Below are 15,134 nucleotides of genomic sequence, written 5' to 3'. Positions count from 1 at the left end.
TTCCCAGTTCATCCAGAAGTTATCCCTTCTAGAAAGGGGACCTCGTTGTTCCATTATGCACATTCGATTTACAGATATTTGCCAATCCTTAGAACGGGGGGGAAAGGGGTCAACCCATTTACGACAAATTTCTCGTCTAGCCAAAAGTATTAATACAAACAACAGGTGCTCCTGATGTGCTGACAATTTTTGATAATTCATACCCTGTTCACTGACCCCAAACACCACCATAGAAAGATCCAATTTTACGTTCACATTAAATATTATCTTTAAAGTGTTTCCTATCTCCTCCCAATATTCCCACAACTTTGAACATTGCCAAAACATGTGTATATCGTTTGCCTTATCGTCACCACACCTCGGACAGTTTTTCTGAGTTTTCCCGATAGCTGTTAATCTGGCCGGCGTCCAGTAAACCCTATGAAGTGTGAACAAATGGTTTTTCTTCAACTCTGCCGGGCTGGTCGTGAACCACAATTCTGAGCAGGACCTATTCCATAAAGATTTCACATCTAGAGTTGGAAAGATCCCCCCCCACTTCAACAAGGGAAGGGATGTCCCATCCCTTGTTGCTTCCAACAGAGCATGGTACCACAGAGCAACTTCCTTATTAATGATTTTCTGGTTTAATTTCCCTTCCCATATATTCCTTCCTATTTCTCCTATTTGTTGCGATTTAACCCAACTAGCTATCTGAAGATACTTGAATTTGGAGACTGTCCCTCCAGTCCCTTCATAAAGTGTCGACCAGCTTAACAGTTCTGGTCCTTCCATTATCTGGCCCCATCTTACAATCCCACTCACTCTCAAAGGAATTGATAATTTATCAGTGAGGCATTCAGGAGTGCCAGGTGAATCCCAAATGGGGGAAGAGCTGCAAAAATAGGGTATCTCTAGCACCTTCCGAAAGTGCATCCAAATGTTGCATGCATGTCTGAGTGTCTTCAAGCGTACCTTCTTGAAGTACTTAGGATGGCCGAATTTATATAGAAAATGATCTGCTTTTTCCTCGAGGTGTGCCGTTAAGGCTTTCCACGCCGGATCATATTCTGACTTCTTATTCAATAGGTTTCTAATGTTTTTTAATTGAAATGCCAGATAATACTTGAAGAAATCTGGAGACGCAATGCCCCCCCACTCTTTTTTTTTACTCATCTTTTTCCACGAGATCCTTACTCCTTTAGAGGCCCATACAAACGAGGATAAATCCCCCTGTAGTTTTTTAAACCAGCAGTTCTTAAACTCTAGTGGAATAGTGTTGAATAAAAAGGTGAATTTTGGGAGAATACACATCTTCAAAATGTTGGATCTTCCAATTATGGAAAGAGGGAGAGCGGCCCACGTCTTTAGCAATTTTTTGGTTTCTCTGTATGTTATGTTAAAATGTAGTTTAGGTACCTCATTTAGATCATTTGTTAATCGTATACCCAAATATCTGATCTCTTGTTTGACTAAAGGAGAAGCATAAGTCAAATTCCAACACATTATTTCTGTCTTTTCTGTGTTTACGCTGTAACCAGAAAGTTTACCAAATTGCTCCATCAAAGTATTGAACGCTAGTAGGGTAGAACTAACATCCTTGGTATATAGCATAAGATCATCCGCATATAATGCTACTTTTTTTTCCCAGTCCCCACTTTGAAATGGAGTAATTTCCTTACTTAACCTAAGAGAAATTGCCAGAGGCTCAATATATAAGTTAAAAAGCAAGGGAGACAATGGACATCCCTGTCGCGTACCCCGCCAAATCCTAAATTCTTGTGATAACTGGCCATTGACCAGAATTCTCGCTGAGGGGCATCTATACAATTCCCTGACTGTCCTAACAAAAGGAAATCCCAAGCCTCCTTTTTCCAGCACTAACCTCAAAAAAGACCAATTGACCCGATCGAAGGCCTTTGCTGCGTCAAAAGTCAGGATCGCCAGAGGGGTCTTTTCTTGTTCCGCCAGATCTATTGCAGCAAATAACTCATGTGTTACATCCTGGAGATACCTCCCTTTCATAAAACCCTTTTGATCCGTATGAATCAGATTGCCTATGGCACTCCCTAATCTCCTGGCTAAAATCCCTGTATAAAGTTTGTAGTCGGCATTCAACAGGGAGATGGGTCTGTAAGATGCACAAGACATTGGATCCTTACCTGGCTTTAAAACTAGACAAATTATAGCCTCTCTCCAGGATTTAGGCGTCTGAGCCCCCTCAACCAGCATAGAATTAAATAATTCTAATAAAAAAGGACTAATAACTTCCCCCAAGACCTTGTACAATTCATTAGGTAGATTGTCTGGACCAGCGGCCTTTCCTTTTTTTAACGCTTTTATGCCTTCAATAAGCTCAGCCTCATTTATTTTACAATTTAATAGGGTCTTTTCAGAATCTTCTAGAGCTGGAAGGTGTAGTTTTTCTAGAAAATCACTAATCGACTCGTCTGAATTAACCAGGCTTTCTGAGTATACGTCTTGGAAAAAAGATACAAATGCCCCCTCAATCTCTTCTTGCTCCACACAAATCGTATTGTCCGATTTGACTGCTGAAATATATCTTTTAGAGAGGTCTGACTTAACCTTCCATGCTAGTAGCTTACTGCAACCTTCTCCATATTCATGGTGAGCATATCGGCTAGCTTCCCATTTTAACTTACTGCGATTTTCCAAAAAAGCCTCTAGCTTAGTCCGAACATTAACCTCTTGACATATCAAGTCCTCTAATAAATTGACCTTCTCTTCTGCTCGTGCTTTATGGATTGCAGCTTGCAAGGTTTTTAGAGATAATTCCATATCTCCCAATTTCTCTTTTTCTTCACGATGTTTGTATATTGCCAGGCTCATAAGCCTCCCTCTAATATAAGCCTTAAAGGCGTCCCAAACACACCATAAACTTGCCGTACCTTGGTTCAAAAGAAAGAAATCTCTTGTGTCTTTTTTTAATGCTTCTACTATAGAGTCGTCTAATAGTATAGCGCGATTAATTATACATCTAATACCTTTATTTACGACCCTGATATCCAAGTGTAATTTTACAGCTGAATGATCTGAGAGGTGAGCTGGATTGTGGGCTACCTTTCTGACCTCTGGGCATAAACTTTTATGTATTAAAAAAAAATCTATTCTAGATCTATGCCCATATTTTTTATTGTAAAATGTATATCTGTCTCCTTCGCCTCCTCTGCAGTGCCATATGTCTACCAATCCTAAATCTTGCATGGCTTGTTTCACCTGTGCCCTCATTTTAGGAGAGTTATCCGTACCTCGAGGGGTTGACTTATCGTGTACAGGGTCTAACAAAATGTTGAAGTCTCCGCCTAGTACCACTGGATATCTAGCTAGAAGTAAAATATTGAATAACTCTTGAAATGGTGTGGGATCATCTAGGTTAGGTCCATAATAGCCTGCCACCATGACCCAATAACCACATACGCACAGTTCTACCACTACCCATCTCCCTCTAGGGTCAACTTGCACCGATCCTATCCTAAGCTTTATGGATTTTTTGATGAGAACTGCCACGCCTTTTATCACACTAGTTTGGGAGGAGCATACGCTAAGAGAAACCCAATTCAACCGTTTAACCCAGGTCTCCCACTCTGTTTGTTGGAGATGAGTTTCTTGCAATATGATAATCTCCTCTTCCGCCAATCTTAAATATTCAAAAATCTTCCTCCTCCTTCTTACCACTCTTAAACCATTCACATTCCAAGAAAGAAATTTCAATCTTAAATTCCCATACTTAGACATATCTGTCAGGAGAAAAGGAAAACGTCATAAGCACAGCGCACCCCCCTCCTAGGTAAACAACATATGATGACTTTCTTATTTTTATCCTTTCAACCCACCTAACCCACCTAACCCAACCCAAACCCCCACACCCAGTGCCTTCCACCCCCTCCACCAACACCAACCCCAACTCCCACCCAAACCCAACCCCCCTACCCTGGGGAACCCTCCCTGATTCTACTAGGATAACCATCCTGTTATCCTAAATTCGAACGCCCCATCGGACGAGATACTTCCACTAGATCTTATTGTGACGCCTTAATCTGGTCTATAAATGCGCTAACCTCCCCCGGATCTCTCATGTTATACATTTTGTTCTTCCACATGATCCGGAGTGCTGCCGGAAACCTTAGCTGTACGGTAGCCCCAAGAGAACGAAGCTCACGCATAAAATTTCCCAATTCCCACTGTCTATCTAACGTTGCTTTAGACAAGTCCGATCTTATCCTGAAGGCCCAATCCCCCTTGGAAAAAACACCAACTTTAAGGGCTTCAGACAGAATTTTTTCCTTGATAGAGTACGTATTGAAATTTATCAGAATCCTCCTGGGATTCTTCCTCCCGGGATTTTTCTTGAACGGGTCACGATGGACTCTTTGAATATCCTCTTCCAGGTTAAACCCTGCTGTATTTGGGATAACCTCTTTTATCAAAGCAATCACATAGCCCTTAATATCTTCCCCTTCCAATCCCTCAGGAACACCCAAAAGCCTGATATTATTTCTCCGCATGTTATTTTCCAAAATCTCTAGTTTGTCCTGTAACAACTTTTCTCCACGTTTTAATTGTGAAATATCCTCAGATTGAGCTGCCACCCGCTCCTCATGGGCCGCCACCACAGTCTCGAGTTTACCCATCCGATCTGTTAACAAAGTGATTTTATTTTCCAAAGCCTCACATACTTCCCGAATCCTTGTTTGGTTATTTTCTGATGTCTCAAATTTTTCCCTAATCTCTTTAGTAAGAGAGATTAGCAGGGCCTGTACGTCCATACCATAAGACATTGTACCTCTGAGAGACTTGCTCTCCACTTCTAACAAAGCCGATAATTTAGAGGAATCCTCTCCCTGTCCATCTAGATCCTTGTCTAATGGATTTAGGGGCGACCGCCTAGCCAAACGCATAGCTAAATTTGACATTTCTAAATCATCTGAGGTTAGTTGACTATTTGCCATATCCTGCGATGGAAAGGTAGTAGTCAGAAAATATCTTGTGATCAGTGATTCACTCCTCCCCAGAAGTTCAGGTTGGCCTTCCCCCAAGAGAGGGATAGGAGGGCCCACAGATGACAAAATTTGATCAGTCCCCTTTAAAGAGACTTCGCCGTGAGTCTTATATCCAGGATTTGTAACTGCTACAGTCTCTGATGAATAAACCTGGGGCTTATCACTCACACCCAGGGGGCCGGGCTTACAAGTCCTTGCACCAACCAGGTTTTTAACCTCTGCCCGTGCAACCCTGGGGCGGCGTTTGATTGGAGACATGCACCGAGAGGCTCTGCTGGTATCACGTTCTCCTCCCACCTTATTCCTGTTCAAATTACTCCTAGTGGAAAGCCCCGGAGTCTCCGGTAAACTCCCACGAAGAGAACAGCGAGAGGTATAAGATCTCCCTCGTCGCACACCCCTCACTGCTTCAGCCCAAATACTGGAATTTAAAGCTTGATTCCAGGGGACCCCCTGACCACCTCTCGCCGAAGCAATTTCGCCCCCCTCCTTGTTCGCCGTGATTTTTAATTAAATCTCCCGACCTGGGGCGGGGAGATCAATATAGACAAGTACACTCCAATAGTAACGTATTCCGAGACTGGATTTTCTAGGATCCTTCCGAGTCCTTCAAATAGCTACTCCAAGCCCGATAGGCAAATGATGCCCAGTGATGCCCAACTCGGTCTAATTCAAGGAGTAGAAACAACGTTGGAATAACTCTTAAAGCAAAGAGACAATGCTCAAAGTTAATGATAAGAGAGTTTAACATCAAACCTCTGTGGGTGACAGAAGAAGTCTCAAAAAAAAAAAAAAAAAAAAAGAAAGGCTCACAAAAAAAAAAAATCCTATGCAGATTCAACCTGCGATTGTTTTTTAAAGATCCGATGTTCAGGTTAATTAACGATTTATGGTATTACTACCAATCTGGATTTATCAGTGTGTATCTCTCACGCAGGGAGCTCTGTCAACCTCAACACCGAGAGAAAAAAAAAAACGCCATCAACAGCTCTTCCCGGCAAGAGGAACGACTCACCCGGGGCGCCGGTCTAGGAGCCCTGCACAATCCCAGTCTCTCCCCTAGTCTCTTCCCCGGCGTCTCTCCTCCAAACCTCTTCCTCGTCACAACAAGGGGGCCCCTCTACGGCCGCGGTGATCCTCTCGCGCGTCGATCCAACTGCGGGACTGCTCCGGCTCTCAGCGCGTCGTTTCCAGGTCAGGGGTCGCAGGTCGCGTCTCTCGTCCGCGTCTCTCGTCCGATGGGAGTTCGCGGTCAGCGCTTCAACCGGCCGCCATGTTCCCCGTCCCTCAAGCACATTCCTCGGGGATACCTCCCTTCCCTCGTGTGCATCCCTGACCCAGCCAAGAACATCCCTTTGTCAGTTAAGTTAAACCATTTTTCAACTGTAGGAAGCAACATTGCGTATTTTGTCAGCTCTGTAAGAGGGTCAAAGTCACACAAAAGCAAACCTTTAAAAAAGCATCATTCCACAATGAAAGAGGATGTCCACCTCCAGACCAAAGCATCCACAAAGATGATCCCTACTTCATCCGCACTTTCTGACCCTCTTCAACCACTGTCACAAGTGCCTCTCCCTCAGAAAAAGAAAGTTCCATGATACACCCACAAGAGAGCAGCAACAGCAATGCAATAGACTAAGAAATGCAGCAATAGCCTTGTCTTTCTTTTATGGCTCCAAGTAAAATGGTGGTCATTGTCCTTTGGGCAAATCCTATGTTTCAAACATTCAATTTGTAGTGTGCTAAAAAAGAGAGGGACAGAAAAAACACAGGCAGTATTACAAAGTAATGCACACCAGGTTTCTCAAGTAATCCTAACATCAAAACACCAACCCACCTGTGAACCCAGCCAATAATGGTTGGTTTGAGGAACAGCCGGATTGAGAACACACGAACTCTGAAATGTGTGATAAAAAAGGCATAGGAAAGAACAGTCACTGAAATATAATTAACCTATTTGCCCCTTTGCCAACCTTACCCATCATATGATGATTAAGACATTTTGTAAGCTAACGACTCACAAGTAGCTGAAAGGGAATCACCACTCTCTCATATGATGGTGGTAATATTGCTTTGTAGCAAATGCTCTGTTAAGTACTACTGGTCCTCTAAAATAGAGAATGCACAAAAACCAGGCAGGCCTATTGAGCACGAAAACAGAAGTTATCAAAATTCGCCCAAATGCTTTTATGAGCTGGACCATTAAAAGTTTTTTTTTATATTGCTTCAAGGTGTGGGGGTTACCTGCCCATACATTGGGTCCAGCTGCCATCTGCAATATGATTCCAACAGTCCTTCTGCCCATCAGGGGGAAATTAAGAGATCATTAACTCCAATCTGCCCTGCTGGGGGGGAAGAAACCCCACTAGACACCTAAGATTTGTTCTGTGCCATGTCAAAAACTGACCTAGGGTGGTCAGAAAAACTGTGGAGCCCATACTTGACTAGGTTCAAGGAGCAATGCATGCATGAGCACCCCTTTTAAATTTTATGACAATATCTTTCCTGTTGTGTCTGGTGGCCTTTCTGTTCCCCGGAGGAAGATTTTGGGTAAACTCTTTCAATCCTCCTCAGAGGGCAGAAAGACTGATGCACCTGTTTTGGGATGGAAGCACGGCACAATGCCTGGGTGAGCCACCCCCCCACCTCCATTTTTTATTTATGAAAATATTTTCCCCTGGTGTCTAGTGGCCTTTCTGTCACCTGAAGTAAGATTTTGGGTAACCAACCTGAATCTACCAGAGGGGGTGGGATAGAAAGACTACTGAATCTAATCTGGAATGGAAGCACAGAACAATGCATGGGTGAGTTGCCCTCGACTTTTACTTGTGTGAATATTTTTCTCCTTTGTCTGAAGGCCTTCTATTACCCAGAGGAAGATTTCAGTAAACACCCTCAATCCACCCAAAGAGGGCAGAAAGACTGATGCACCTCTTTGGAGATGAGGGCACTGCATGATGCCTGACTGAGCTTCCCCCACACCTTTTTTATTTTTGGGAATATTTTCCCCTACTGTCTAGTCACCTTTCTGTCCCCCAGAGGAAGATTTTGGGTAAACACCTGTAATCCACCTGAGTTAGGCAGAAAGACTGATGCACCTTGTTAGAAATTACTTTTACAGCAGACAGTGTGTATCCTGAGAGTGCTTGGAGCGCCCTCTGTGCGGCGGCATTAGCCTTGGCTCCATGAGGATTCAAGGCCAATGCCGCTGCATGGTTTCCACTGGGATGAGCGGTGTAAACATGTGATTTCAGAGGTTTCCACTTGTCAGCCCAGTGTGAACCTTAGAATCGACCTGGGGGGGGAGACCACCAACTCCACAGAGATCTCCTCCCCACGGGGCTGGCTTGCCCACTGTCAGCCCGTCAACCTCATAATGAGGCCCTTAACTTAAAAAAATGTGTAAAGTATTTAGAAGTAACTTAAAAATCATAACATAACAAATAAAAATCCCAGACCCAATTAAGAAAAATACGAACCAAAACTCTGAGCAAAATAATACCAAAATAACGAAAATCCCACAAGGGCAATCAGGAGATATGATTTTCTAATGATTTAAGGTAAAAAGTGGCAAGAATCAATCAGTAGTCATCATTCTTGGGTGAATGGGACCTAGGCATATTTTCAGGTCAACCACTACTGAGCATGGGTCAGATATACCAAACAAAATATTTTATATTCTGACTAAGGCTCCGAAATACATGGAAATCAAAATCCTGCAACAGGCAAGATTGCAAGCTGAATACAATGAAGTCCTCTCCAAGCATGATAGCTGCTGAATGAGGTCTAGCAGAAGTCACTGGTATTGACTGGAAAGCTCAGAGTAGTGGAAATTTAAATTTTGCAGCTGCCAAAGTGCTTGTGTCAGGCAGATACTTTTCATGGCTTAAGTAAAAACTGGTCAGCTGGCACTTCTGGAAAAATGCCTCTTGAAGATGGTTATGTCCCCGTAGCCACACAGGAGGTCAGCCAACTGACCCTTGCCTCCAACGTCTTAGTCCTGGGTGTACGTGGCAGCAGGTCCAACACTTTAGATCTTTAGATCTCCATGCAGGTGTCAACTGACAGGGACAGATAGTGTTCTGATGATCTTTGGGTTGGTATGCAGACTTTGTGCCATGTTTATTTTGCTGGTAGACAGTTTGCCTCCTGCACTGCAGTGCCTAATTAAACAGCACTGTGGTGAAATGCCCACAGGTAGGATGGGGAAGGTACCAGGGGCACAGGGGTGAACCCCAGAAAAAAACAATGATGCCAATCACCACAGGGCAACTACTAGCTTAAAGAGTGTGTTGGTGTTTACCCTGCAGTGAGATGTCCAGAAATCATGTGGGTGAGGTACTGGCTTTGTGGGCAGACATGAATCATGGACATTCCTTAATGAAAGAAAAGAAAGTTCTCAGGGGCAACCCTTCACACTTTGTAGAACATCCTGCTTGACTAACTCAAAACTACCCAACAATGCACTATTCTGAGGCAATAGGATATGGAAGAATTGTTCTACGGTAAAGGGCGTGTCTATGTCAGCCAGAGGTGTGTTTAGAAAAAAAAGCCTTCACTCCTCCGCAAAAATGTCAAAATGGTTTGGGTATCAGCTTCTTCTCCCTCCGGGCTGGTACAAAGATTTGCTACAGAGGCCATGTGGAACAAAATGCTTTTCTTTTTCAGGGCTAATTGTACACTTGACTATTACTGGGACACCTTTATCCTGGTTCTTTTCAAGTTAGTAAAGTTCTTGAATCCTCCCCATCTGCCCATCCTTAGCTGTGATGTATCACATGCCTCACTCCCAGCTTCTTGTAAAGATTTATGAGCCATTGTTTCTGTTCTGATTGACATTTCTGCAACTAATTAAGAGGAAGCACTGGTAGGGCCAACCACCTGTAGGTTAATGCTAACTAGCCAACAGCGAGCTCAGGCAGACATAGTCTAACGCTTTTAAAAATCACTTTTCCAAAAAACGCGCACAACGTGGGCGGAAGGAGGCGGCAGGAGCCGGCAACCATTCCCTTAGGGCAGGAGCCCTTTAAAACTTTAGCAGCGCTTCCGCCTCGCGGGACGCGCACAACGTGGGCGGAAGGAGGCGGCAGGAGCCGGCAACCATTCCCTTAGGGCAGGAGCCCTTTAAAACTTTAGCAGCGCTCCCGCCTCACGGGACGCGCGCGGGCGGCGCCCAGGCGAAGCCCGGGCCAAGGGCGGGCCCGTCCTGCGCCCGTCATCGTCCGAAAGAGGCTGGGCTGGGCCACCCCTCTTTCGTTTACAGTAAGGAGTGATTGCTCAAATCTATTTTTAATTCCTGGTACATAATTGGAGTCTCTCTTTGTTTTTTTTAGTGGACTTTTAAAAGCCTATTTAGTACTATCTTGTTTGTTGCCACGCTGCTGCATTGTTCTCAGTATTGCTAATATGGGCAGGAAAAAAGGAGCCCTATCTGGGCCTCGGGGGGGGTGGTGGCAGTAGCAGACAGGGTTATGGCGCCACCACATTAGACTCCTTTCTTGCAAGAGCCGTTGGGGTTGTTACAAAAGAAATTGATTTGGCAGAGAGGAGGTTGTCCATGGAATTGGAAGATTGGCACCAGGCCCCAACAGAAAATGGCCCTTGTGAGGTTGCGGATGTGGATTTGGATTATCTGGGGATGGGGCAAGGTGCTGGTATGGATGATGCTGACCCTGTCCAGACTGAGCCAATAGAGTCAACAGAGGATCCTGGGGGCCATGGCCCCTCTAGAAGAAGTAAAAGACTTTTAGTGTCTTCTCCCTCGGCCTGTCCTGCTGAAAATTGTAGCCCTCCCCCGAGGAAAAAAAAAGCCTTAAAAAAACTGATACCAAAGACTAAAACACCTCTCCTGGAGCTCCCTAAGGGTGCGAGCAGTGATTTTTCACCTTGTCAGCTCTTGGGGCACGATACAACTTATATACTGATTAAATTTCAGGAGATTATTCAGGAGCTTCTGTCTCCCGTGGTGGCGAAACTATCTGCCATAGAAAAATCAGTATCCCTGATTTGTGCGCAAGGAGGTCATGGAAGCCAGGGTGTAGGTAGAAGTGTGGCTTCGACGAGGCATCCCTGCGCCAGTAAGGAGTTATCCTTCCCAGAGGTAGCCGCAGGACCCTCGGGGCCTGTGGAAAAATCATCGTACCTTTTGGTGAATCCTGTAAATACTGAGGGTCAGGCTGCCTGTGCTGAAACTGCTCCGACTGCACCAACCTCTTCATTGAGGACAGAGAGGTCAGCCAATATGTTTAGCTGCAGTAGGCAGCCTGATACGAATTCTGTGGCAGCTGGGGGGGGTGGCCAACTGCTGTCTGGAAATGATAATCTGAACCAGCCAATGGCCAGGCCTTCCCCGGCTTGTTTGGATCTCCCCCCTGCGTGTGTCCCTTATGTGGTAGTTGTTTATGGGGCAACTGAGTCTACAAATCAACTCATAAATAAAGTTGGACATTGGCTGAGCAAAAATTGTGATTTTTCATGTAAGGACCTCAAGGATATCCTGTTTGCCAGAAGAATTGGGTGGGTCGGTCATAAAAATAAGATGGGGAAGGACGACTGTATTGTTATAAATGTCAGATATCCCGCCCTGACTAACAGGCTTCTCTCTAGCCATCGCTCTCCTGTCCCTAGTGCAGGTTCTATGGGTATGGTTCCCTTGGGCTATTTTTATGATCACATGCAAGTGTGTACTGGGGACTCTTCTGGATCTGGTAGGAATCTCCCCATGGGACAATTCAGCCTGCAGGCATATAGTAGAAGAACTAATAGCAACCTATCCCTGGAAGGGGTGGATTGACAATGCGCCAAGGCACTGGCTACACAAGAAGAGGTGCCCCCACAGTGTAATCTTATCTTGTGGAATATTGCGGGCTATGACGCTAAGCTATCTGATCAAGCATGGGTTGGGTGTGTGGCTAACTATGATGTCATCATGCTTCAGGAAACTTGGTAGGCAGGACTGGCTGTGTGGGATGGGTATGACAGATATGCAATTCCAGCTGTACAGTCTCTTGGGGGTCGCTCGAAAGGTGGCCTGGTTACTCTAATTCGCCTCTCTAAGATGGTGGGTGCTTTCCAAATTAACTGTAACCATCAAGGTATATTGCTGGTATGGGTACTCTTCTCCAATCATTTTAATGTATTATTGGTCAACTTTTATAATGCTGTGTGGGGTATGGGATGCCAAATTGGGGCCCTGTTCTCCATTCTTAAGATTATGAAAGATAGAATGGAGAAGGTGGGATTGGAATTTCGTGCCATCATCGCAGGGGGCTTTAATGCCAAGTTGGGCCGGTCCAATACTGTGGTTAATCCCTTCATCCGGGACTGCGAGGTCTTTTCAGCGCAGGGTCCGCAGGACTCCAGAGGTAGAGATCTTCTAAAGGAACTCGGGGAGATGGGCCTCTTGAATTTCTATGATATTGAAGCAGTAGGCACTCACCATCTTCCAACCTATGTTGGAAGAGGGTCTGGATCACCATTGACTATATTTTTGTGTCCCCTCCTATGAGAAAATTGGTGATTGGGGGTAAAGTGTTAGGCGAGTGCTTTAGCGATCATAATCCCCTTATATTGTCCTTTAAACTCCCTGGGGCCATACGCTTACTAGGACAAGGCAGGCCTGTAATGGTGGGGACAAAGAATCAGGGTAGGCGGCTTGGGTGGAAGCAAGTAGACCCCCAAAAATTTGTGAGAAGGGTTGTGGGGGATAACCTACATCTATATATGGAAATACTCCTGACAGAAGCACCAAATCCCACGACTGTTATAGATGCGATAACAGTAGTATATGCAGCAGTCAGAGACTGTCTCTTTGTAGTAGGCAACCACCCTAATAAACGTAAATGTGGTTGGTACGACAAAGCCTGCTATGATGCAAGGGCAAATTTAAAGATGGCTACCAAGACTCACCCTAGAGATTGGGTTCTTGTAAAAGAAGCCAGAATAAGGTATAAAAGGACCCTGAGGGATAGTAAGCTAAAATACAAAGATAAAGCCTGGGAAGAGTTAGAGCGTGCTACAGCTTTGAAAGACCCCGGCCTGTTTTGGAAGGTGGTGAATAGAGGTTCCTTTGAAACAGAAACCTCTGAGGACCTTGGATGTAATATAGCCCCGGAGGCCTGGGTAACTCATTTCTGTAGTATATTTGAGGGTACCCCCCTAAGAAATATGCGGGAGAGTGTGTATGATGAGGCTCCTAACCTAGCAATCAGATTCTCACTACAGGAGGTTATTGATGCGATACAGAGTTGTGCGCATAATAAAGCTCCGGGCCCAAACTCAATCCTGATGGATCTGTATAAAGCTAACCCTCAGTTATGGGCACCCATTCTCCTAAATGTTCTCAATGCAGCCGTTACTGTGGGCATTCCTGCCTCTTGGAGATTGGCATGTATAGTCCCAGTGTTTAAAAAGGGTGATCGAGGTGGTCTGGCCGTCGAAGAAAATGGCCGCCTGAGAAAAGATCTCTGCGCGCCGGGCAGGTCAAGCTGGCAAACAGAGGGTCTTCCCCCTGCGATCCTGACCCCTAGTGTGGCCTCCCGGCTGGCGGAGGGAGGGGGCCTCCAGAGGGGCAAAGTTGTGGGACCAGAGCGACGGCAGACACGCCAGGAGACACAAGAGCAAATGCGGCCTCCGAGCTTCCGCGGAGCCGCGGACTAAGGTGCGGTGCCACATGGGCCCGGGACGCGTCGCGAGGGAGGCGCCCGGATCGGCCCTCGTCCGCCTCGGCTCCCCGGGCGCTGGAGCGCCGCACTGCCCCCTCATGCGGATGGAGGGAGAGGGGACCCCGAGGAGGATGGATCACTGAGGAACCTAGCCCGAGGACGACCACGACGACCACGGCGGAAAGGAAAAGAAGCAATATCACACGAGGACTAAATAGTGCCTGAAGGAGACCACACGCTGAGACGGTGAGACTCCTCAAACAACATTATCTAGCGACACCACCAGCAGCAAATAAAGGACATACTCCCCCCCCCTCGTTTATGACCTAGCGCGCAAAGAATAAGAATCTCCACGACACCCAGAGGGGAGGCAGAGGAAAAGGGGGAAGGGAGACAAAAGGGAGACAGAGAAAGGATCTCAAAGAGCAACAGAGGGACAAAGATTTCTCACATAAGGAACGATAAAGAACTAAAGAAGGGGGAGGAAAACCGGAATAGGAAGAAGAAAAAAGAGTAGAACAACACGTGTCGCACTACGCAACCTGACCCTCCAACTAAACAATAAGAGACTGATCTAAAATAAAAGATAGACAAGATACCCCCCCTATTGTACGCTGCATCATACTCAAAATTCATTGATCTCTCTTCAGCTTTATATCAATGGACCTCTATCAGAAACTGAGCATATTCTAATCCTCTATAGATCACGCTCTAAAGCTTAGCAGACCACAGCAGATCCTATATTCCAAGGTCTGACCCATCCTTGGAAGTCGAGGAAACTTTCCGTGGACCTACAAGTGCTAGCTCTTAAAATAATATCTCCTAATTGATTTCCACCCCTTGAGAACAATGCCCAACGACAAGACCGCAAGTAAACATTCTCGTCAACTGCTATTCTCGGAAAAGCCATTGCTCAACCCAAAGCTATGACGGCACAAATGGCATCACAGGGGCATACATCTCCCCGGTAGATCAACCCGCACTAGACGCCACAGACCGTATACTGCAAGAGATTGCCTCAGTTGGACGACGCTTGGAGGCAATGGACTTAAAAATAACAGACTTAACTTTAGCATCCTCCTCAATCCGCGCTGATATAGCAGGCTTCAGAGAAACAGCAAATAACCTAGATCAGCGCCTGTCGGCAGTAGAAGACCATATAGCGACAACCCCTGATCAGGAAGAAGAACTAAAGTCGCTCGGAGCTAAACTTACTGAACTGGAGGACCCAAGTCGTAGAGACAATGTACGCTTTTTCGGTATACCGGAACAAAAAGAAGGATCTGATATCAAAACCTTTCTTAGCTCACTGCTGACCAACCACTTCGGCATAGAGTTTTCACCACCTCCAGAATTTCAGAGGGTGCACAGAATTGGTCCTTCACACAAAGCGTCTGCAAATAAACCGCGCCCTATCATCGCATGCTTCCTGCGCCATGAACAAGCCCGCCAGGTCATCTCAACAGCTAAA

This window comes from Pleurodeles waltl, chromosome 2_2 (assembly GCF_031143425.1).
Source record: "Pleurodeles waltl isolate 20211129_DDA chromosome 2_2, aPleWal1.hap1.20221129, whole genome shotgun sequence".
NCBI classification, from domain to species: Eukaryota; Metazoa; Chordata; class Amphibia; order Caudata; family Salamandridae; genus Pleurodeles; species Pleurodeles waltl.
The sequence above is the reverse complement of the archived record's forward strand: the minus strand, read 5'-3'. Positions refer to the sequence as shown.